The 24903-nt window shown below is 36.2% G+C and overlaps 1 protein-coding gene across 13 annotated transcripts in view; it reads left to right on the top strand.

Moving 5' to 3' along the window:
- Window positions 1–24903, top strand: part of ADGRL2 (adhesion G protein-coupled receptor L2) — a 295989-nt gene that overhangs the window by 89308 nt on the left and 181778 nt on the right. For 4 of the 13 annotated variants that reach the window (XM_043877661.1, XM_043877656.1, XM_043877653.1 and 1 more), the window contains exon 1: window positions 6095–6220. The exons of 1 other annotated variant lie outside the window; for it this stretch is intronic. The gene's annotated coding sequence lies outside the window, so the exon portion shown is untranslated. Of the gene's footprint in view, window positions 1–6094; window positions 6221–6648; window positions 6785–7114; window positions 7985–8074; window positions 8092–9561; window positions 9693–24903 lie in introns of those variants that run through there. 8 more of the 13 variants (XM_043877655.1, XM_043877658.1, XM_043877652.1 and 5 more) reach the window with 7 other exon arrangements.

Raw genomic sequence — 24903 nt, 5'->3', positions numbered from 1 at the left:
ATTTTTCAGATTCCTTATTTGATTATCCGTAAGTTTATTTTAAAATGATAAATGATACTCTTCTGGGGATCTGTATTATTTAAAAATAGTTTACATTCTTTGATTTCTGGAATATTTACATTTTATAGCTGGAAGTCTTTTCTCTGATTTTATTTTAACAAATTCAATTATTTTCTCTGATTTTAACAAACTATAAATATTTTTCATGTTATTTCCATGACATCTTCCTTGAGACATGCCACTTCATATATAGCAGTAACAGCATATTTGCATGAATTATTGTGTTTCAATTATCATTACATAATAAACAGGAAATTAGCTTTTCTTGCAGTGTATTCCACATTGTCTAAACAATGAAATATATGTGGTTTGAATTTGGGTCATTAAATTCAGGTAGTAAAGACACAGTACTAATTAAATTGGTGTCATAAATTACATTTCCATAATGAGGGGGAACACTCTTTTAATGCACTAATACTCCTCTTAAGTTATATTGTAGACATGTGATTTTTGGTAACCAGTACAGTTGGATAAGAGATGTGTTCAGTACAGCACAGCCCTATCACTGAATCAAAATCATTCAAAGAACATATTATCCACCTGATAGTTTGACAACTTTTTAATGTAGAACAGCTGGAGAGGTTATTTATATATTTTTATTGTTTCACCTAGACCAAAATTTCTTCATTAAATATCACGCAACAAAACCTTATCATTACCAAATCATTTCAGTACTTCTTTGAGATGCAGACTACATTTTAATGTGATTCTAAATTTGGATACTGATTTAAAAAAAAAGATTTTTTTCTAATGCACTTTACTTATGCCTATTACATCATTGTTTGGTCTAGGACCTAAGTGATGGATTTCATAGTGACTTTAAGAATGCATTGTAAAGAGTTACAATAAGTTGAAAACCTAATTATAAAGATTTAAATTATTCTTGAAAATAGAGATGGCAACATTGTATTATCTTATCAAGAAACTATGATGAGAACTTGGTTGAGAAGAAAAGCCTTTGCAAATAGCTGTTCTAGTTTCCATATGCTCAAACTTATTTTCATTAAAATATATACAACAAATAGGGACTTCTCTGGTGGTCCAGTGGCTAAGACTCTGAGCTCTCAGTGTAGGGGGCCCGAGTTCCATCCCTGGTCAGGGAGGTAGATCCCACATGCTACAACTAAGACCCAGAGCAGCCAAATAAATAAATAAAATTTAAAAAATACATATATATATATACAACAAATAAAGGTCTTTTTAAAATAAAAAAGATAAGTTGAGTTAAAAAAAAAACCACCATATTGATTAGAGAACCAAATAATGAACAATGTTAGTAACAGTTAATATGTATGATCAGAAAAATAAAAAATTCCAGGTCAAACATTTCCTGTTACATAATTGTAGATGATCAAATATTTTCAAAGCTGAAACAAAACAATTTTGTGTTTAAAAAATACTAAAATGACATATTTCAATTATTATTTTATGCTGTATCATTAAGATAACTTTAATGTGTTCTAATATGAAATATTATGTTTTATATAATTATATTTTTGACTCACTTTCTGAAATGCAAAGAGGACATTTGTGAGTTTGTTTCCTGACTCTTAAAAGCATTTTGCAAGTTTTGCCATACTAAAATACAATGAACTATGACATGAATAATCAAAGTCATATTCTCAGAGGCACTAAAAATTCAATTTAGACTTCTGTGAATTGCTATTTGGTTATCTTTGAGGGTTTAGATTCAATCAAAGTGGAGTTGCCTCTACTATTAACCACTGCCTTGCTATTGTTTTCATCTGATGCATACTGCTTTACTAAGAACTGCCCACTTTATATTTATACGCTTTATATTTAAAACAAAGAGTTGTGATTTTAGGTTACTTTTAGTTTTAGAATTTTTCAATAAATTTAAAGAAGTTTCATCTGTGTTGTTGACAGAGGTTTGAATATATAGAGAAGGGATGAGAATTTATGATAAAAAATATTATAAGAAGTCATAGGCAGCTTTCTATAAAGAGAGTGTTCTTATACTCACACTTCCTGGTTTGACAGACACATTTATAGAAGATCTATAGGATATGATTGTAGAAAATCCTCAAGGTGTGGAGATTACCCAACAGTTATGAGAATAATCTATGGAAAGAAAGATTAACTTGGTGAGTTTTGTAAAACTCAGTGGAGCAATGATTATGAGGGGTATCTTTTTTAACTTGCTTACTTTTGAGTATTAGAATGGTAAAAAAAAGGTATAATCTTTTATACACAGTTAGACATATATAAATATTTTAGGTGCACAGAAAGAGTCAAGCTACCAGTTATTTTGGTAGATATTTCAAGATGGGGTTTCCCTGGTGGCTCAGTGGTAAAGAATCTGCCTGCCAATGCAAGAGACATGGGTTCGATACTTGGGTCAGGAAGACCCCCTGGAAAAGGAAACGGTAACTGACTCCAGGATTCTTGCCTGGGAAATCTCATGAACAAAAAAACTTGGAGGGCTACAGTTAATGGGGTAGCAAAGAGTCAGACACCACTTAGCAAGGAAGCAACAACAACAATTACAAAATGATATATATTTAATAATGCGTGTGATTATATACTTCTAAATAATATCATTAAGCACAGTACACCAGAATCACATTTATAATACAGATGAAACTATCATTAGTTTTGGAGACTGCATCTCTACATTTTGGATAGGGTTCGTCCTTCTTGGACCAAGATTTACTCGGCCTGGAGAGAACTGGGAGAAGAGTTAAAAGCTTATTGGCTTTGGCAAGTACTTTCATGTGTTTCTGCTTTCATGGAAAATGAGTTTTGATTTCTTTTCAGCCTATATGCATGGCAAAGTTAAGATGAAAAACAAAGCTAGGAACTTTGAACGAGCTCTAGTTTAGTTCGGGTATTTATATATTGCTTTGATTTGCTCTAGAGCTTTAAAAGATTTCTTTTCTAGAGTAGGGAAAACTAGTTTCAGCACTAAGCATTATTGAGCAGTGACAATGAAGAAAAGGGAACACAGTCTAGGATGAAATCTAGCTAATCTTATTTCTATTTCTGTGTTAGAAACTAGACCAGTTTCACCTGTTTTTTGCTTAATTTTAGAACTCTCACAGAGCTCTCTCATCACAGGCAAAAATAATGAATACAATCTAGTCTCATTGGTCTCTACAGAGTGTAGCTCAAACTTCACTAAGTTTTGGCCCACTATCAAGATCTGGATCTTCTCCCTGTTCCACCCCAGTCTTCCTCTGTGTCCCCTTTTAGAATTGGCTTACCTATATCCAATTTTGTTGGAGTTGGGCATTGAACAGGTTACTCCTAGTGTTATGCTGGCTTAGACTAACCACAATATTTTGCAACCCTGCCCATTTTCATACTTTTTCAGATTCTTTAAATTGGTACCTATACTATTGGTATTCACACTTGTATTTTGACATGTACCTCATCACTTTGCTCTAAAGAAAGATGCCTGGATGGTAAATAGCTTTAAAAGTTAGCGTAATTTCTGTATCAGAAATATGTGAATCCATTGAATAAAATAATCTTTAGTTTCTTAAAGATGTTTAAATTAAAAACACGAGTTTCTACAGTTGGAAAAAACATGTATGGTTAAAATGTTTGAAGCCCATCAATCTCTCAAACCACATAAACTAATGAGTTCCTTCTGTTTTCTTTGAATGAAATCACCATGAGTGGTTAGATGTTGATTTAACATAAAACAAATGGAAGTGGGTGTTTCCTTTGTCCTTTGTAGAATTTATTTTTAAAAACAATTAGCAAGTATTATGAATAAGTCAATGATTTTGCCATTACTTAAAGAATAATATAGATTGAATAGTTAAATTGATTGGATTGCAGGGAATGCATAACATACTCCAACTCTCCTTAGCTTGCTAACATCTGCAGACATTATTAAGCTTCTCATTTCATTTTTTTTCTTACCACAACACCTGTATTGTTATAAATTATGTTTTGAATTGTCATGAAGTGTCAGGCAAATTATGTTGTCTGGATATGTGTGTGTGTCATTTAAGTGTTCCTTTGTAACGCAGGTTTGTGGCTAACAGCTTAATCTTGAATATATCAATGCAATTAAAAAGCTCTGTTTCAATCCTTTGTGAATACAGAGAAGGATGAAGCATTATTATGTGTGAAGTGTAAGGAAAGAATTAAAAATTCCTTAATATTTAAAACATTACCTCCTAGAGAATGAATACATTTAGATATAATTTTAAAAACACCAAGCTTATTATATTCTTAGGAAAAAAAGCACTGAACCCTTTGAACTCTATAAAATACATATCCTATTGAATTAAAATTAAAAACCTGTATGAGGCATTTTCCACTCCCTATAGTTTTAACCCACTTCTGACAATGTCTTCCCCCTCCCATGCATCCTCCTTTTTTTATAGTCTCTTCAGGAACAGTGGAGAGTGACTCACTTATGTCCTGAACATCAAAGTACGTCAGACCTAAGAAATGTAGACAGTGAGTTCTTCCTGAGATTCTTTCTGAGAGAGTTAAATAAATAAGTAAATGGGCAAACATATGGGCAGCTTAAATCAGGCAAAATTTTCTACTGATTACTTACTAAACTTACTAAATAAAAACTTCAGTCCAAGTTTTGCCTCCCCAAAGAAAATAGGATTAGACTGATCTACGCACTCACTGGGAATCACGCCTGGATAAATGAAAAATCTTCAAAGATGAACAAAAGAAAGGGCTAAAATTTTTCAGTAAATGCAAATCTTTTATCTGTTTGAAATATTTTGGTTTATAATCGTGAATAAAATAATTTTAAGTTCCAAAGGAGACCATAATATAAATGACCTCTGAGGTCTGAGAGTTCTGTAACTTTACCTTCTTTTTGACTAAATTCTGACAGATGTAAAAACGAAATAAGGTTTCACACTAGTTCTGCATAACTGTGTTTTGTTCCTAGCCTTGTTTATATCCTGCATCAATAATATTTGAATTATGTTATGCAAATGGAAGTGTTTATGTAGTTTAAAGCACCAGTGCTCAAAGTGGCTCCTCTTATCTTTAATATTGGTGAGAATATTAAAACATCAATACATTGAGTAGAAAAAAAATTGAACATCAAGGATTCTTGTTTGAATCTGCGAAAATTAAAATGGAATCAACCAACAAGGCATGTTTCAGTTATTTTACACATATGTACTTTTAACTTGATTTTTTACAAGTTGAGAGAAAACTTGACCAATAGTTGTACTTACTTTAGTACAACAAACATCTGGCTTTGTGACAAAATATAGGTATTTAGAGTCTTCATGTCTTTCGAAAAATCTGCTGTTGACATTTTAATAACACTGTTATTTGAAATGATTTCTGAAGTATGATGACTGCAGCATACCCACAGCAACAAACAGTATGTATTGTTTCTGAAAGCAAAGAATCTCAAGTTTCATTCTATTTTCTAGAGGTTTTTAAATCTTAGAATATCAGTTTTTCCTGAAAACCAATGCAAACATGCTTCTTTAATTGATGTCTGCATTCATTAGCATAAACAGTGATTTCGAAATACATCTGAAAATGTAGTCACTTTCAGTTCAGAAATTTTGTAATTAAAAAAAAAATCCAGGCTTGTTTTTATTCGTATGCAAAGGACACAACTAGATTTCAAACATTTTTCAAGCACGATTTTCTCCGTCGTGGTCTCTTCTCTTCAGGTTGGGTCCATCGTAGGCGCTGCCTGGCTGTTTGCTGACACTACCAACAGAGAGGTGCAAGGAAGTGTGGTCAGAGGACAAGAGCAAACGCAGTTTCAATGTAAGGAAATGAGGGAAACAGACCTAAATAGCGCGATGAGTGCACTTGCGAGAAAGGAGCCTTGTAGTCTCCTTTCCTTCCTTTGCTTATCCTGGTGGGTTTAATCAAAAACAAACAAAACGCTCTTGTGAAATATAGTCAACAAAGTCAAAGTTTGGCTAGCTCTCTGTAACTACAAAGAAAAAGTCATCTCAATTAAAAAAAAAATGTAACTTTCATTAACAAGCCCGCCGGAAATCTCAGGTATCAAAGACGCATTAACCCTGGAGCGTCCCCCGCGCGCCGCAGCCGGACGGAGGCAGGCGAGGCGAACAGACGTTCTTTCTCCTCCGAACAGTCACACAAAAGGAGGGCCGCGGAAACTAAAAGTTTCGGGGCCTCCGGCTCGCTGCGCGGAGAAAAGAGAAAACCTGGAGACGGGGTGGGTAAAAGACGCATCCTGGGCGCCTCTCAGAAGTGCAGGCAAGAAAAGAGCTCCCGAGCCTGGAGGGAAGAGGGGAGGGGACCCCCGAGCTGCAGGCCAGCCCCCGGCGCCCCGCCCGGAGGCCGGAGCTTCGCGGTCTCTCAAATACCTTTCACCCCGTTCCAGAAATAAAATAAATGTTTTTAAAGTGCGTGTGTGTAGACAGGATGGACAGCGCGCGCCGGAGGAGCGCGCGGAGGATCGAGCGCGCAGTGAGTGGAGTTTGGGGAGGTGGGGGATCGGCAGGGAATGGGTGTGTGGATGCGGAGGGGCGGGGTGGGGGTGGACTGAATGCGGAGCCCCGGGACCGAGGGGAGGGCGAGTCGACGGGGAGGGGAAAGGAGGGGCGCTAGCCACCACTGGCCGCCTCCGGGGCGCGTTCCGCGTCCGTGCGCGCGCGTCCCTCGCCGCCGCCGCCGCCGCCCGGAGAGCCCTGCGGCCGCCGGGCCGGCGGAGCCGGGGCCGGCCAGTTTTCGGGCGGCTGCTGGGCCACCGCCGCCGCCACCCGAACCTCTCGAGCCCGTAAGTGTCCCCTTTCGCTCCCCTCCCCCGTGCTCGGGTGCACCATCGCCGCAGCTGCTCAAATGGAGTGGAAAATGGCTATTGGCCGGCAATGAGTTATAGATTATCTGCTCCACGTTTTGTACTTAGCAGCCTGTAATCTTCTTTTGAGTTTGCCTGAGCCCTTTGCTGGAAAAATCAGGAGGGAGAGATTTATCCTTTGTCGCTGTACACGCTAATATGTTTATATGATTAGCCGAACTCGCGGGGGTGGGGAGGTGGGGGTTTGGGGCGGAGGAGGAGGAGGCTGGAGGTGACTCCAGTTCAGACCTCGCGGAGAGTCTGTGTCAGGACTTCGCGCTCCCCCGTCTCGCTCCCTCTCGCTCCCTCTCGCTCCCTCTCACTCTCTCTCCCCTCACACACACACACGCGCAGAGGTACCGGAGCGAAATCGGGAGCTTACCGGAGAATTCCTCGGGATCGTCGGAGTCTGGGGGCGGGGGGCGGGGGGAACCTCTCCTCCGTTGCTGGCGTGACTCGTCCCTACACCTCCCCGCTTCCCCAAGCCCCAGTCCTCGCCTTCAGCCAGTCTTGGGGGGGCAGCGGTCACCGTTCCACCTCGGCCCAGGGACCCGCAATGTGAGGAGGGGCCGCTGCCGTCTCCCTCCCCAGGCCGCAGGGTCGGCTCGAGGGATGCCAGCCCGGCGGGCGCGGACGGCGGGCTGAGTGGCTTCGCCTGAGGAACTGAGTTGGCCTCGCGCCGCCGGCGTCTGCTCGCCCCTCCCGCGTCTGCCGCTCGGAGGGGACACTCAAGTCTGCGCACCTCTGTCGGGCTCTTTCCTCCGTCACCCCTCTCCCTCCGCTTCCCGAATTTCTGATCTTTCTGAAGGAGCGTGCGGTCTGGGGGCGCGCGCGCGCGTGTGCCAAAGACGCCTCTCGTGGAGCGGTGTGTGGGAAACTGCAGGAAAATGTTGACCTAACCCCAGGAGCCGCCCGGCGCTGGCTGCTCGGCTGGAGGAGGAGGCGGCGGCGGCGGCCAAGCAGGAGGACGAGCCGAGCCGCGGCGCTGTGTCCGGCCGGCGAGTCGCGGCGCTGCCTCCCGCGCGGACTCGGCGGCCGGCCTCGGCCCTCGCCGGCCCGGGTGGCCGCAGCCCTCTGCGCCTCTCCCCGCGCGGCCCCTGCGCCAGACGGCCCGCCTCCGGGGCGCGCTCGCAGACCGAGGTAAGAGCCGCGGGAGCGAACAATGTGCCTCTGTGCCGGGCTTCGGAGACCTGTTTGCTTTGCGCCTTCCGCACGGGGGTGGATGCTGGAGGTGTAGGGAGCCGAAGGTGAGTTGGGGCTGCGCTGTTAAAGTTCGGCGGGGCCAAGAGGGAGAACGGCGCGGGCTCGGGCCACTCGCCCCCGCCCCCACCTCCCCCTCCTCGGAAATCGAGCCGCAGAACTCCCCAGCCTGCCGCCGCTTCGCCCTGCCAGTGTCGTGAAGTCCTCTTGGTTACAGCCTAGTTGCAGGGGGCCCCGGGGGGGACAGGGGAGTGTTTTTTGATTTACTGAGAGTCTGGGTCAGAAGGTGCCGTTCGCTCTTTCACAGCCTGTCTGGGGAGGCAGAAAGTGGGGCGCGCCCCCGCCGGAGGCCCGGCGGGGAGCTCGCCCCTGTCCCCCCCGCCCCTCCTACTTGCAGATCCGTCCGGGGTTGTGAGTGGAGCCGGGAGGCCGAGCGCTGGGAGCGAGTTCGGGGCAAGTGGGCGGGGGATGAGGGGCCGATGGGCTGAGTTGTGGTGGGTGGTTGTTGCTTTTTGTCGGTGGTTAGGTGGTGTGGAGAGGCGAGGATGACAGCAAAGCGCCGCCAGATGTGGCCAGGCCGGCAAGGGGGCTGGCAACGATTAAGGGCGGCGGGGCCGGGCGGGCGGCGGGGCCGAGCACCCGGCGGGCCCCAGGGAGGCCAAGTGCCTCCCGCACCCGCAGTGAGAGGGCAGCAGCGGGCTGCGCTGGGCCTGCGGCCGAAGTTACGGGGTGTGGGCTTCTGGGCTTGGCGCAGGGGCTGCGAACTTCTGGAAGCCTGGTTTGTGGGACCAGGGTGCCGGGTGGGGAGCTGAGGGGGAAAAGGCGTGGGAGGGCCGCGAGGCAAGGGAGGACCCCCCCTCCCCAACTCTTAGCGCGCTTAAACGAGCGTGGGCTCTTGGCTTGGCTGGGGCCACCCGGCTCTCCTGCGGACGGGCGAGGGCGAGGGAAGCGACAGAAGCGCCTCAGCAGTGGGGAGGCACTCCTGCAAGACTCCTTCGCCTAGGGATCTAGAAAGTTTGTTCCTTTCGCCAAACTACGGGGCTTGGGTTAGGAGAAATCGTTGGAAGCTTTATTTTGTGCCAAAGCGGCAATGACCGGCTGCTAAGGCACGGTTTTCTTTATCCCTAAATATTGTTTTAATCCCCTCCTCAGTCTGTCCTCTGAAAGCATAGTTGGAGGGACAAGCCCTGCGGTGTCCATCTCCTTTCCCCACCTTCTACGGACTCCTCCCCCTAACCCATCCTTTCCCCCTTCGCTGGCCCCCTCATTCCGTTCTTCCCGATGCAAACTGTTTTGTCTCAGATTCAGACCGAGGAAATGTTTTCCTCCTGTTTCTTGAAAGGTGTCAGGCTGCTTAGCAGCTTCTCCAAGCAGCCTGGGAGCGTCTGAGCCGCAGCCACCAACCATATGGTTCCCGTTACAAAGGCCAGGTTCTTAGGCACTCTCCTCTGCGCCCCGCCCCCAATTCTTAAATTTTCTTCTGCATTCTTTACACGATGTGTACTTCTCTCTTTCAGAGGCGTACATTAACGGACACGGTTGGTCCATTCATTTTCCTTGGCAATGTTTGTGTCTGGAACGGGCCCCACCGAGTTTGCTCTTTGCTCAACTCAAGAGTTACACACTGAGGAAAAGTCACATCCGTTTGGTAAATAATTGCCTGTTGGGATGTCTTTTATTAAATCAAGTTTGATCTTGGGCAGACCTTAAAAGATGGGCACCAAGGAGGCAATCTGCCTCCATGGCAGAAAAATAGAATGGTTTGTGTGGTGTCTTTGGCAACATTCCCAGTTGTGATGGGACTCTTGACCTAGGTAAAGGGTAACTTTGTAACTTAAATTTAGTATCTTTGTAATACTTGAGAAACCCTTTATAAGAAAATATACTTCTGTTCAGGTGTGTTGTGGAACTTTTTGTAGTCCCTCGCCTCCACCCTCCAGTACGTTTATGCACGATAGAATGCTGCAGAACAAATGTTCTGTTGTTTAGTTTCTTCAGACATTCCGATTCTCTCCTTTTGTTGCTTGCTTCTAAAAGAGGTGCCATTTCACATCATTCTGCACAAATTGTTTGAATTAATGCAAGTGTGAATTCTTACCGTTTGAAGGGGACTATTAGCATATCAAAGGTTTCTTAGCTTCAGCTCAATTGAGAAAACTTCAGCCTGTCTTCCATTTGCTTCCAAGTGGAGGCCCAAAGGGCAATGAGAATTGTAAAGGGTAAAAATAGGGAGGTGGATTCAGGCTGTGTTTCTGAACTTTTACTGTTTTGTAATTATGTGAGCTAAAAACATTGTCTGTTGCTGTGGAGCCCTTGCAAATGGAAAGACAATTATTTTCTATTGATAAATGGTTTGTTCCTAGAAAAAGAGTGACCTTTTATTTTATGAGAGTCACTGTTGCCTGTCTTTTGGGGTCCCTTCAGTGGAAGAGAGAGTGAGAAAGCTTTTCCTGTTAACTTAATACTTTTCTAAGGTCTGCACTTTGTTATATTAGTAAAATGGCTGAGAAAGTCTTTTAATTAATGTATAAAGCGATAGAATCTTGTGATGAAAGGACACTCATTTGTATACTCAGGAAACTTTAATACACTTGCTAAATTTATAGGTTAAAAAAAGTCCGTGGAGAGTTTTGAGTATTAAAAACAACATAAACTTGGTTAATGCAACTTATGTTGCAAGTATAAGTTTGAAAAAGATTTCGAAGTGATACTCAGATTTTTCATGAATTGTATATGGAGATAATTGCTTAAATATTGATTTTTTTTGTCTCAAATTTTTGTATTTTATTGAATAATAAGCTCTGGAATCAGCTTAGAGATTTTTCTTCATATGTGTATAGAATATACTAATGGCTTTTTTTGCCCTTGCAGAGAAATATGTTCTCTGAATTTCTTTAAACAACTCAATATCTGTGAATAAAGAAATAAATAATAGGTACTTAGGTCATTTGGGTTATTTTATGGCAAGCAGATGGGCCAAGGGAGAACTATTATCTTCAACTTCTGGGGAAATATTGGTTTTATTTATTTAGCTTTAGATTTTCTAAAACCTCATTTTAGGGTGAAAATGAATCTCAGGGATGGTTTGGAGATTTGTAAGCACATATCTCTTATAGTTCTACCTTTGATGGTTGGTTGATTTTTGAACATGAACTGATACCCCTTCATTAGAGGGGGCTTTTCTTTTCTTTTTTTTTTTTTTTTTAAAAAAAGGACGCATTCAGAAGTCCTTGTTTTCCTTTTAAAAGTGAAAATTAATAAAAAAGTTTCGGAGAGAAAAATAACCATTAATCACCTAATACTGTAAGTCTTCAGTGAAATAGGATGATAGTTTTTTTTTTCAGATTAAGATGAAAACTTTTTTAGTGGCATTCAAATTGTATATTATTACCCTGAAATCATTTTATGATAGTTTATTTATCTGATCTCTTCAGTTGTCTGAGAAGTACTTTCCAGGTAAAAAAGCCCACATTGATGTAATTGCTATTATTGCACTTAAGTTGCTGTTAACTAGCCTGCTTTGAATGCAGAGTGCTATAAAGAAAACACATTATCCTTTAAAGCTATTAGTGATAATCTAAAAATTGTCTTGAAAACATTGCTCTTCATTTTATATGAAGGTGAACCTGAATTCAGCAAATCTCTAAAGGTGTAAAATGCAGTGAAAAGATTTTTCAACATTTAGATGACAAAATTGGACTACTTAGAGAAAAATTAATGTGTTGTAGAAGCACTTCAGCTGCCATTTTCAATCACTGAGTTACTATGTGTTGGCAACAGAAAACAAATTTAGAAGTGCAGATAGCTCTGGGAGCAGGTAGTTGGGAAAATCAGAATATTGAATCATGTGGGGTAGAACAAACCAATTACTTGAGGTTTGGACTTGAAGATTTCCAATAAATACAATTTTTCCAGGCTTTTGATTCTCTGCTTTATTAATGGACTAATATCAAAAACAGACAAGAAAACTTCCAGATGTTATAAAAACTAGTATACATATACAGATCTCACATGGAGTACTCTAAGTCTTAATTTAAGGCAAACAGTTGGGGTTTTTATTGCTACAGTTTTCACAATGAGCAGAAACGTTAACACCAAGCTTCTGGGCGTTTCCTTTCTTAGAATTAGCAAGAGGATCGCTTTAAAAGCCAGGTTTACTTAGGGTTAGAACTTTTGTTTGATCATTATTTGAGCTTTGTGTGTTTTATTAAAATTTTTAAAATAATATTTTGTCTTAAGTAATATAGGAATATGTGAGTTAAGACAAATGTTGGAAAGGTCAGAAGATCACTAGAAGCACACCATAGTGATAAAATGTTATTGCTCTATTTTCTATCAAAATATTTATTTGACCTAAGTTTTGTGAATAAATACTCAATAACACTGAGTTTACTGACAAGTGTAGTATGAAATGAAGAGAGTTTTACAGTCATTTTTTCAAGGAATGAGCCAAACCCTACCTGGTAGAAATCTGTTCTCATGTTAATGAGAATCCATACCACTCGCATAGATTAACTGCACATAGATTAGTTTTGGAAATTTGAAGAATTTAGTGTCCTATAGGATTGCTATTTAAAAACAATAACTTTAGCTGCTAGACCTGGAAAGGACTTAAAATCCTGTTTTGGTCGTATCAGTTACTAAGGTAATTTGTTTAAGTATTAGTTCACATTACCTTAACAGATAGAGGTTTTGTAACTATTTACAAGAAAGATGAAAGCATTTCTATTTTAAAGATAGACTAAAATCGTAGCTTCATTAAATCCTCTCTTATATAACACTAAATAGTCTGTAGCCCCACCCAAATATTCATCTCTTCAATAATTCTTGATTGAAGGTTGAAAGATTGAAAAGTATTTGATCATGTGGATTACTATAATTAGATTTAATGTTATCAGAAAAATTGAAACTGTTATTAAAATCTTTTTGCTACCTAAGATTGGTGAAGTAGTGGTGGTTATTATTTTTTAATGCTTTCAGAAAAAAGGTAAGGACATTTATTAATTTAGAGATAGTTACTACTTATTAGAATTATGGAATTAGAATATTAAAGTAATATCATTTTTCTTGACCTGATGTGATAACTTTTAAAGGAGTAACTACAACTAGGATCTGATTCCTAAATTTTATTCAAGACTTCAATGTTGTATGTTAAGTTTAATATATAGGTTTTGTGAAATATATGTTATGAATTATGAGGGCTTCCCTGATGATTCAGATGGTAAAGAATCCACCTGCAGTGCAGGAAACCTGAGTTCCATCCCTGGGTTGGGAAGATCCCCTGGAGAAGGGAATAGCTTACCCACTCCAGTATTCTTGCTTGGAGAATTCCTTGGACAGAGAAGCCTGCTGGGTTACAGTTGATGGGGCGCCCATGGGGTCACAGGGTCAGACACAAATGAGCAACTGAGTAGGCATGCATGCATAAATTATGAAAATCCATTAAATGCTGTTTTGATGTAAGTAGGTATTTTTTAAGTGGATCCTGGTGTAATGTAAGAAAAAGTCCTAAATGACAAAAATTATTAAAAATTTTTTTAGGGTCATTTATATGATGTATTAAATGTGGGCAATAATTTACACTTTCCAATAGATTCTTACCAACAGTGTTTTAAAAGCTATTTTTACCAGAAAAATTCTCGGATTTTGTAAATAAAAATTATCTTCCAAAAAAGGTAGAGCAAATGAAGAAACCGCTTAACATCTGCAAGTAAAGTGCAGCTTATAGCAAAATGCTATTGATTGCTTTGGAAGCACAGAGCAAGTTTAAATACAGTTTGTTTAATTACAACAAAAATGCAGTTTTATAAAGTAATATAGTTTGTCTTTGTAAAGGATTTTATGCATTGTGTGGTGGTAAGTAAAATCCCATCACAGTTGTATAAATTTGTTCAATTACCAGACGGCTAAAAGAAGAAAAAAAATCAATTTACTTTGAAAAGCAACAGAAATTAGATTACCTTGGTTAGTAGGAACTTGCCAGCACTGTCTAAATTGCTTAATGATATCAAAAGTTACCATGTTTCACAGTGTAAGAATATTGGCGCCTGTTTATATACACATACATCTTGTTTACTTGGGGACTTTCGTTATGGGAACATTTTTTCTGTTTGCTTTCCTTTATTTATTTATTTTTTTTAAATGGAAGCTATTCCATGACATTGTTGCTTTTCTGGATTTCTAGAATTTGTAATCCATTGATATTTCAACTCAATGTAGTGAAAAATCAGATGTAATTTTATGAATCAAAAGACACTTATCCATCAGTAGTAATAGCTAGGTTATTATCAGCCAAAGAAACACATAATTGAAATATTTAGTGACTCCAGAATTCCACTGAACTCTAAATCTTAAATTCTTGTAGCAGTAAAATGGCATGGGATTCATCCGAGCAGATAGCTAGGCACCTGTTTTATTACCACCTGGATTCATTCTGGCACCCAGATTTACTGAAGTGCAAGGACAGGCACAACTGCTCTTCACAGCCACCCGGTTGTTTTTAGGTCATGAAGTCAACTTCCTGGAATTTCTGGGGAAACCAGTTGAAAAGGGAGGACAAATGTCACTTTAAATAGAGATGTTTAAATCAGATTTCTGCCTGAGGGTAAAATTTAGGACTGTTTTAGCCCGGATGTAATGTCTCCCTCTACAGAGCACAGCATTAATCACGACCTGACAAGAAAACGTATGCTGAGCAAAACGGGCCCCTGTTGGTCTTGCCATTGATTTTTTCCCAATCTGTGAAGAGTCCATTGTAAACATTAAAATTCACACCCAGAGATTACACCTTAATCTTTGAATTTCAATATTTCAAAATGAGTTCCTTAAGAAGCCTCCTTAAAGCTGAAAATTCTTTGGGAGACTTTTTAAAGGATAGTTTCAGTACTTTAATAAACATAGAAATACAAGATTAAAAAGCAGGCAGGTTAAACAGAAGTTAACTTCCTGAAATAATAACCAGATCTTAATTCTATTTTAAGATGCATGAAGTAACTGAATTTTTTTTCATCAGGTAGCTGTGAAAAGAAACAGGGATAAAAACAGTTTTTAAATTTGAGAGAGAGAAGTTGAAAAAATGGTTAACTTAAGACTCTGATCAGTTCAGTCACATATTACTTTGTTAGAACAAAACCAGATACAACCCTGTATCTTTTTCTGGATGAATAACAAAAACTTTAGCCATTGTAGTAGCAAAGAATAATGCATTGTGAGAAATATAATAAAAGAGGAAGGATTTAATTTTGTTCTTTTAGTTACTAGATAATACTCTAACTCTTTTCTTGGTCAAATGTGTACAAACATGTAGGTACATAAACATACATTTTCCGTTTTGTTCCTTTGTATACATCAGTATTAATCGCCAGTTACTGGCTAAAAATTAACACAGAGGCAAGTTTAAAATGTAAAATGATTAAGATATCTGTTTTTAAACTGACTTTGAAAATGATATGACTTACTTGATCTCTGTTTTGTTCTCAAAGGTATTTCCTGCCTTTAGACCATTAAATTCTTGTGCTATGCACACTTTGCCTCATTTTGTAGGTGATTTTGCATCAGTCCACACCCTAAACAGATTATTGCACTGGATTTAGGTGACAGAATAATCTAACCCCAATTACTGTCAAAGATGGCTCTTGGCTGTCGGGGGCGGTCTACGTGACCTTGCATTTGACTCATGCTTTCTCTAGTAGAGGATAGTAAGTAGGGTCTATCTGTAGAGAGAGGAAAAAGAGAATTCTTTCTAGTTAGTTTATAAAGTGAGCTTTAATCATTTATTCTTAAAATTAAATACTGTGACATCATTTCTTCACATAATGGGTAAGTTTACAAGATTTTCAATAAGGTCTTTAGTTGATTATTTCTGTTTTATGTAGATTATATTTACTTAGTTGTCAACTACAAGTTACTACATTAAAAAAAAATCATGTTGAAAACTATTTTTCCTGTGTCTTTACTTCGAAGCAAGGATTTCTTCTTGGAATTTTATTTCTTTATTCCACTGGTAGCTTCCTTGCAGAAATTTTATTCCTGTGCTTTAAAAGTCTAACATTTTTTACTGTTTAGTATTGTTGTTATTGATTAGGTATTACAGAACGCATTTTTTACATAGCATTTTCTTCACTCATCTTTTTAACCTCAGGATGCTTACGGTGTATTTTAAATCTTAAAATTCTTGACTTTTCTATGGTTTAAAATGTTCAAGGCAGCTTGGGAATTGTTAATTTTGATGAGGTAAGCTTTTGTACTTATATCCCAGTGATTGCACATATTTTCATGGAAATTGATAAAGTAGTGTATTGAATGAAGCATTGATCCATTTTATATATCTTGTTCCATTTTGAAAAAGATGGGCGTAATCCTAAAACACTTGATTTTGCTTCATATGCATCAGCAAATAAAAATTATACTAAATTTATAATATCCTTGATATTTTCACCTTCACTAAGGACACAGTTGTTTTTGTCCTTTTCCAAGTTCTGCTGCTTGTGTGAAAGATTTTTACTGCTTAGGTGCTTTTTCTTGACTGTGCTCTCGATGAGCTTTATTATGGGGACGGCCCCTCCCTTTGTTTTTTTCTGCTGCAAATGCTTTGTGACCCTTAGGCTTTGGAACCCACTTTTTATATTGCCTTTGATTTTAAACTAGGTCTGCAGTCTGAATATTTAAAAATATAAGTGAAACAAAATTTTATTTCTTCCTCTTAAGCAAAAATCTCACTAAAAATTCTGCTTATTATAAGTTGCTTTTCCTATTAACCTTATTTTCTTTTTTAATTGGAAAAAAGAAATATAATTGATATCTGTATATTTCTGTATGTTTTAGCATGAAAATTAGCATATCTTTCATCATATTATGTTTAATAATCTTAGTTTAAAAAAATCACTTTTGATAAGCTTTTGTCAATTCATTTATAGGTAAGTCAAACAATTTGCATCAAATTTACAATCACTGCTTATACCTTATAAAGGTGTGGTATGCCAAAAATCTTAAAGGAGAGAGGAATCAAAAAGAAACATTTTTTTCGCAACACCTTGCCCCAAGACTTTGAAATGGTTTTTAACTTGGCTTTTTTTTTTTCTTCATTGACGAGGATCCATCTTATCTCTGTATACCTGGGCAAAGGAACATGGCAGAAAAGGAGAATGTGTAAACAGAAATCTAAAACAGATTCTAAAAAAGATATTATGGAGAGATAAAGAAAGAACATTTTTGGAAAGCAATTGAATTTCTTTATTTGTACTGAATTAATGAAAATACATTTAGTTTTCAAAAGTAAATATTCTCTGGGTTAAATTTATGAGTTATTCTAAATAAAAAGAAAATGTATTTGTTAACTGTAGTCGTTTAAATATGATTTTTTATCTTTGACTGGGAATCAGTCCTAAGAAGCCACTTTTGATTGCTTTCTTTGCATTCAGTAGGTGCACCAGGTAGGTCTTGGGCAGCTTTGGTTTGGGTGAATTGCCAGTTTCACACTGGTGCTGTAAGCAAGGTCATGCTTTCTCTTCCTTGAAATACACTGTGAGAGTACCTCTGGGTGAAATGTGAAAAGTTTGTGTATCCTGCCGGCCCTAACTGTGTTCTTAACCAAGTTGATGGGCAAGAATGATCATACTGAACCACAGATTTTCAGGAGCAGTTATTTATCAAGTAATGGGTAAGGAGGAGGAACAATGCTAGATAATAGTATTTTTATACAATTATGTCCTGCATCTTTACCACACAATTGCCTGTATGTTTCAAATATTTTTGCTAACCTTTGTTATTACCTGTAGAGGGAGCTTGCATATGAGATAAAATAATCAAGGCAGTATAAATTGATCATTTCCCTTTTATTAACATTATTTTTGTTTGAGAAAAATTGTTCTAAGGAAAATAAAGCATTTTGAGATTAGCCAAATTCTAGTGAAATTTACAGTAATAAATGCCAGGTTTTTATAATTTTCTGTATTTACAGATTACAGATACACTTTTTACTTTTTCTTAATTAGTAAAATTTCCTAGAAAGATAATGAAGATAGTGAATCATGTTCATCTTGAGATTCTGCTTCTTTGAAATGATTGACCAAAGTTCTGGGAGGATGGCTGCAGACATCTTCTGCTTTAATACCTAATTGTTAAAAGAGATTCAAAAATTTTAGATAATTTTCCAGATTATGCAAAATATAAAACAATCAGTTAATGATAAGGAGTAAATTACATTCCTCTATATTAGTAGATCAGATTAGATTTGTTGCATGTGTTGTTTTCTAAAACCAAAATGATGACCTGGATTAGTGATTTTTACTTGCAAAGATGGACTGATTTGTGCACTGACACTTAAAACGGGTAAACTACTAATAAGGACCTTTTATTAAGTAGGTTAGAAAACTGCTGTCTAGCTTGGTAAAATATAAATGCAGATATGAAAGACTGCTTAATTAGAAACAGGATCTTGTTTGTGAACCCCGTGTCAACTAAATTTCTAAAAAATTATTAACCAGATACTCAGAAATACTAGAGAGTTTTGCAAGCAGGTGTTTTGGTAATCTAAATGGAAAGCCTGTAGGAGCATTTGGATCAAATTTTTAGTGAGCAGATTTTTCAAATTACCTGCATATATTTAATTGTGCCAGGAAATTTAAGGATAGGATATCATGTTAAATTCTACTAAAAATGAATCATTTTAATTTTACATTTTGGTATGGTAGAATTATAAGAATTTGCTTGTTAGGAGGAGGAAAGGTTATCTACTTAAGAATACTTGAAAAGAGATATAATAGTTCATTTTTTCCTTAGTTTACCAAGGGATGAGATGAGAAAAATATTTATTTCGTGTTTTAAGAGACTGTTTCTGGATGAAATTTACTGTTGTGGGTTTATTATATTATTAGCTAATCTTTACTAATGTGAAAAGTTGAGTTATTCACTATTATACTGAATGCCTCTCTAAGTATGAAAACTGTTGTCTAATAAGGAGATTTATGGTAGTGGCATGGGCTTTTGTATAAGTATTACCTTCTCAGCATGGTCATGTATTATCTTAACAAGTCTGTGCTACATTGATGCAGAACATATCAGGGTAAGAATATTAGCAACAGCAATTATGTTTCAATAGGATTACATGCTATGTTTTACAAAAATATCCACACGCTCCTTTCCATAAAATTATGAATAGATATCCTGTACTGCCAACTTTGCTTCATTGCCTTGAATAATATACAAAGAGATTTCTTATCATACCATATCATAGTTGGTGCTAAATATGATAGGCACTGGAATATAGAATCTGATATTATAGTTCATTACTCTTTTCCCTTAAATGCCACACAGTGAGCTAAGGGTTACTAGAGAAAATTCATTCCAGGAAAATTATTACGTGAGGAACAGTAACTGTCACAGAGTACATAACTTCTGTGAGGTTATTGAAAGGCACAGCTAGGGTAAGTTCTACCCGTTTTGTCTTTAATCTAAAGGTAGACTACTGAGCGACTTTTAAAATAATGAAATTTGAATTAATTGTGAAGAAAGTGTGCTAGTGAAAAGTTAAATTATTGCTGTAGAAAGATTATTGTTATTTTATTATATTGAGGATGTTTATGATGAGAAAATTAATTGGCAGCTGCTTTTCCATTTAAAATAACCCTGGCATTCTTGGTAAATAACCAAAGAAATTTATATTAAGCATTCAGGAATGAACAATAAAAAAGAATATGAATTATGATAAGACATCATGTCATTTGTATTAATGTTGAATATAAATTGTTTCTGCATCTATATGAGCAGATACGAGTAGACTACAATATAAAGAAAAATTCTCCAGATAATAGTAAGTGTTATGAATGTATATTTGAAATAATAAAAATAGAAATTCTGATTTAAAAAAAAGACGATATATTTTATACTGTTTGAACTGAGAATTAAATATTTTAACGTTTAACATCTTAAACACATTAACAAAGCTATATCTAAGTAATAAAAGTCAAAGTAAACTCTAAATAATATTTATTCAAAATTTTATATGTACCTGTTTGAAGAATCTGGAAATGCAAAACTGTGAGCTGCATGTTTTAATAACTATGTCAGAAAATAATTTTAAAATATATTTTAAATTGCCTTATTACAAGAATTTAAAAACTATAGCTTTCATTTTAATTGTAAAAATGAACAGTGTCTTTTTGCCTTTACGTTTCAAAGGCATTTCTGATTGTCTATTTGGTAGATTAATTCAAATTGAAATCTAACAGATGTTTAAAAAGTTCATTATGTACACTTTGTATAGTATGATTTTGTGACATCCTAATATTGCTAATTCAAAGGTCTATTAAAGAGTGAAAATGTTTAAGACCTTAGAATATAAAATTTCTATTCATTTTAATAAACAAGTTATAAGATATTAGGTATTTTTAATAAAAAGTATGCTATTTTTATCAACAAAGATATTACAAATTACTAATAATTTAGATTTAATTGTATTACCTTATAAACGTCTAACACCTAAGCAAATACCTGAAATTAAAAAATACTGATGGTTTTTACTTATGGACAATTTTGTCTCTTAAATTTGGTTTTCATATTTCAATGTAAATGTGATCATTAATCATATGAATGATTTATATTTGTTTTAATAGATACCTTTTTTTAAAAAGATATCTTCTGTCTTAAAAGGTATCTATTGTCATTTAATGAAATCAATTAGAATAAGGAAAAGAAAACCCATTGAATCATTGAATTTTTGTGTAATTAAAAAAAAACTTTTTTATTTAATGCTCTTTTAACCAGTTTATGGATTCAAGAGGCATTTTGTTTTGACCAAATGTAAGTCAAAGCAGAAAGGTAGTTATTATTACTCATTTGAGTGGCCCTAAGTAAAAAGTTGATTTAGGTTGGGAAAAGGCTTAGCCCTGCATTTTACTATTTGTTAGAGCATCATAACAAATGTTTTGTTATCTCTTAGAGTAATTAATTAATCAGGCCCACAATACCTGGTATAAAAATAAATACTGGATCCTTGAAATTAACTTGAATTACACTTCAAAAAAGTCTTTGTTTTAACTCTTTGCTATGTGGGATTCGCTTAACAGCTGCAGCACACTAATATATTTAAAAACACAGTTCTCAAAGCACTTTTCTGTCTTTATAATCTATATAGGAATTTATGGTTGAATAGTGCTTATAAAATATTTTGTAGAATTGTGGTGATGTAGAATTATAATAAACTTGATGGTCAATCATAACTTTTATGCTTGGCTGTTTTAATAATGTAGGTGCTCTCCCTCTGCCCGGCGTCTCCCATTTTTTTTTTTTTATTTTTAGATTTTTTTTGTGTTGTGTTACTAATATATTAAGTACTTAAGTTCTTTAGACATTTCAGCCTGGAAACCTATAATTGATTTCATTAAATGAGAATAGATATCTTTTAAGACAGTTATTATTCAGTTAATAGTATTATATAATTAAAAAACACAGGAACAAATTTTTAGTATCTTCAAATTCACATTTTCTAGAGTTGAATTTTTAAAAAACATTTAGAATTTATTTTTAACAGTATAAGAATATCCTTTAAAGAAATTAGAGAATAAGAATTAGAGCTCTTTAGAACAGTACTAAATTGAAAACTCTGTACTACAACTATTGCTTAAGTATTTTAAGAATATTGAGAATCATACACTAATAGCTTCATTCTCTATATTGCCTGTTAATTCTGTGAAAACCAAGAAGAGCCTATCAAGAGGGTTGCAATTAGCTCACCAAGTGTTAAGTTTTAATTGGAAATAAGCTAAAATATAGTTTTAATTTGTTAGCTTACTTTATTAAAGCTGATTTTGCCTGTTTTTTAAAGAGTAAGTTATCACAGATCTTATTTATATTTATAAAATTGATGATAATGTCAGGTATTTTTTGCATTCTTCTTAAGAATGTCATTTTGATATTTTGTGTATTTGTATTTTTGGCATTCCCTCTGATAGAGTGTTTTCTTCAGGCATTGTTTTAATAATTTGATGTCATTCATTTCTGAATTTATGGCTGAGGGTCTTATTTCTCCTTTAAAAAAATTAAATCATGTTTTTCATTTGACTTCCTAAGGAAGCTGCTGTTTGAACTCCTAAAGAGAGCTAAGATAAAAATTTAGTGATTAGTAATCAATGTTTTTTGTTTTATTTAATGTGAAATAGTTTTTGTTTTATTTAATATGAAATCTCATTATTTGTTGGTGGCCTTCAAAGTGTTTCCATATGACAATATATGTTGAGTCCTCATAATTTGTTATACTTTGATGCTTGTCATTCAACTCTTGTAAAACATTCTTTTAATGTTAGTTCTGACAATTCATTGTAACATAGGAGGGATCTTTTTATACTTTGCATACTTTTATTCAATCTACAAAATAAAAACTCTGTTTCATATATTTTTTTCTCAAAGAAAATAAGTTTTTCATTGAAGCATCGTAAATGACTGTTTGAGGAATGCATATGTACTCCCATCCTATAATTAAATTTGTGTTATGAATAAAATTATTTAAAAGAAAAAAAAGTAGTTTGTGTATAAAAAGGATTGATATGGGCAGCTACATGGCACAGTTGGTGCCTTTGATTGGCCTGCCGTCCTACTTTATTCAGATTTGTTTTAGCCAAAATATGGTAAGGAAAGTATATGTATTATATCTTTGCCAGGATTTAACATTGTCTTAATCTTATTTTTTGGCTGAAAATTAGGCTGTATTATCTAAACTTATAAATTATTGTATTATGCATAAGACAAGTTTCTGCTGATTTTCTCTTTATCTTTTCTCTTAGAATTTATCACTTTGCTAAACTTTGTGGCACTTTTACTCTTTTAACTTGTTGACATTAATTTTTATTTATTGCATGAAAGAGATCTAAAAAGAGTAGAAAGTTTATGCAGCCCTGTATAAGAATAGGCTTTTAGATAGGGAGCTATAACAGGATCAATAATTAGAAAGTCAAACTAAAACTATTAGAAAGAATTCCAGGAAACAGTATGTAGTTTTAGCTACATAGTTAACTTTTTCATTAACACTGCTAATGAATATTAACTTTTGGACAGTATCAACTAGACCATTCAGAATTTTTAAAGCTCCACTTGTCTGTTTGAACATTCATTCCTTAATTACCAAATTGACTTTTTAATGCTGTACTCTTAAAGCTTTAATATTTTACATCATTGTAACATACAATCAAAAATTGATGAAATTTGTTTGACATCTAGGTTAAAATTGTTTGAAATCACCTATTATGATGGTATAGAAACTGCTGATTTTTTTGCCTCTATTGCAACAATTATGAATAGATTGAAAATTATTTTTACAAACGATTCAGTGGAAATTAGAAGCTCCCGATCTTCAGTAGTGAAATTCCTTTATATGTACTTTGAATTTTATTGATTCTATGCAAGCACAACGGGTGAAGAAGTTGAATAATAATAAATCTAGAACAGCAGAGCTTTTGATTTAATGTGTGTATAATATATTAAATTGTAAAAAATTGAAAATTGTTCTAGTGTGTGTGTGTGTACCTGTTTGTGACATAATAATCATAAACTTATCTTTGTCTTTCACCATATGATACAAATACCTAATGGTGTATTTGGTTGTTTAGCTGAAAGGCCAATGTTTCCATTTTTGGAATTAGCTTATATTCCAGATGGTTAATTAAAACTCCTTACACAAACTTTTAATGTAAAGGGACATTTGTAGGGTACAAATAAGATCATAAAGTTAAACTTGAAAGAAGTAAATCTTAATTTCGAGGTCAACCTTGTCACCATTCTCTGTTGTGCAATTTATAGGTTTCTCAAAGTCAGAAGATGTCACTAATCCAGCGCGATCCATCTTTGGACATTATCCTACAACTTACTCCCAATTTTGATAAGTTAAATTGTATTATGATACACAGTAGTGGCCAATTTTTACTATAATAAATAATTTTTGAGAGTTTAATTAAAATGAAAGTCATACCTAAATTGTCCATTGAAAAATAGGATGTTTCATATACAGGTATGTTCTCAAAGTACAGTTTCTCTTCTGAATTTCACAGTAACCTTTCCTGGAAGTGTTGTGTATGTCTAAATGACAGTTAAGGACTTGGATTTACTTTAATAATTCACAGTATTTATAATGCTTTGGATTTTACTTTCAGGGTGTTATTTTTGGTTTCCTACAATTGCCACAGAGGTTATTATGGCAGCACATGTGGTTTTAAAAATGTGACTGTACTTACAGTAGTGAATTTGTCACAATTGCCGGACCAAAAGTATACACTGACTTTCATTGGTCTTAAAGTCTACATTTAAAAATATTGTTTGTGTTTTACTATTTACAAGCGCAGTTTTATCTATTAGCACATTTCATCTAGTTATCCATTAACTTCAAAGCTTTAATTCTTTTCATATTAAACCAACAGCCATTTATTGAGGCCCTGCCTGAAGAAATGTACTGTATGAGGACTGTGCTCGCTAGGTGCTTAAAATCTCATCAGAGAAACAGATATTTACACAAATAATTATAATATAATTATACTGTAATATTCCAACCTGAAGTGTAGAGGAAGGGCTGTGGAAATACAGGGTAGCAGGAGTGAATTTAAAGTGAATAACATGGAAAAAAGAGAATCCATTTAAACAGATCTGAAGACAGAGGAGGGTTTTAGCAGGAGGTTTTAGCGGAGGAGGAGAAGTCAGAGACAAAGATCAGGGGGAAAAAAAGGCAGATGGTACCTTAAGTTACCTTAAGGAGATATGGAAGATATGGATTGCCCAGGAAATAGAGGAAGATGACACTGGGATCTTAGAGGCATGTTTAAAAAGAGTCTTATATGCTAAGGTTAGACATTATCATGAAGGCCATAAAAAGCTGTTAA

This window comes from Cervus elaphus, chromosome 20, assembly GCF_910594005.1.
Source record: "Cervus elaphus chromosome 20, mCerEla1.1, whole genome shotgun sequence".
In the NCBI taxonomy this organism is placed as follows: domain Eukaryota; kingdom Metazoa; phylum Chordata; class Mammalia; order Artiodactyla; family Cervidae; genus Cervus; species Cervus elaphus.
Note: the sequence above shows the minus strand (reverse complement) of the source record. Positions and strands in the feature narration are given on the sequence as shown.